We start from the raw sequence: 882 nt of genomic DNA, 5'->3' as shown, positions 1-882 counted from the left end.
GCGCAGCACTCACGATTGGAGAGACTCCTGGAGACCCCAGACGAGGTWTAGGAAAAAGCTGAAAGACAATAACACATTTCTTCCTTGCAYAAAATCCTTCCTAAAGCCAAAGCTGAGAACTGGAGGTGGGAAGTGACAAAACGTGGAGCTGGAAAGAGGTGATGGCTGCTCCACAAAACTGTGAGGAGGGAGGCTGTCAGCCCCAGCCTGCTCCACCAAGGYTGAGGACAGAGTTCCTGGAAGAGCGGCATGTGAGGGTGTAATTGGCCTCATCTACTAGTGCAGTTCCTGGCACTCAAACTATGAACTCTCCATGCTCCAAATTAAGTTCCTGCCTGCCCCTGCCCACAGTCTACCACCTCTCCTCAGGATTCCAGGAGAAAGCAGGCTGCCCTAAGAAACTGTTCTCTCTGTCCCAGGTCCCCATAGGGCCAGAACCAAGGAACCTGAGCCCTGGTGCATGGGGCTGTCCCARAGGACCTGTCTCTTTGGCAGCTGGAGGCTCTGCAGGAACCAAGGGCTGGGGACAGAATAGACTTTGGGGGAGGTGGAGGAGAGCAGGTCAGAATACGGGGCCAAGGASCTGTGGCACGGTGATATTTTTGCAGGGGAAAATGAGGATGATTTGTAAGGTACAGCTGACATTGCTCCTGTTTCTGAGCCCCTGTGCCCTCCCATGCCGTGAGCGCTGACTCGGGTGGATGTGGCACGGCGGGTGGCTCCGGGCAGCAGATGGGGCGAGAGGGGTGTGGGGCAGCTGAGGGCTGTTCCCGGCGAGTCAGGGGGGCCAGCGGGACTGCGGCAACTGGGCCTGCCTGGCCCGGGGGATTCGGCACCGCCTCCCGCCGCTGTCCGCGGTGCTGCCCGTGGTGCCGCTGCCCG

Source organism: Malurus melanocephalus, unplaced genomic scaffold, assembly GCF_030028575.1.
Source record: "Malurus melanocephalus ecotype Western Australia unplaced genomic scaffold, MMel_1.1 scaffold_143, whole genome shotgun sequence".
NCBI classification, from domain to species: Eukaryota; Metazoa; Chordata; class Aves; order Passeriformes; family Maluridae; genus Malurus; species Malurus melanocephalus.
Note: the sequence above shows the minus strand (reverse complement) of the source record.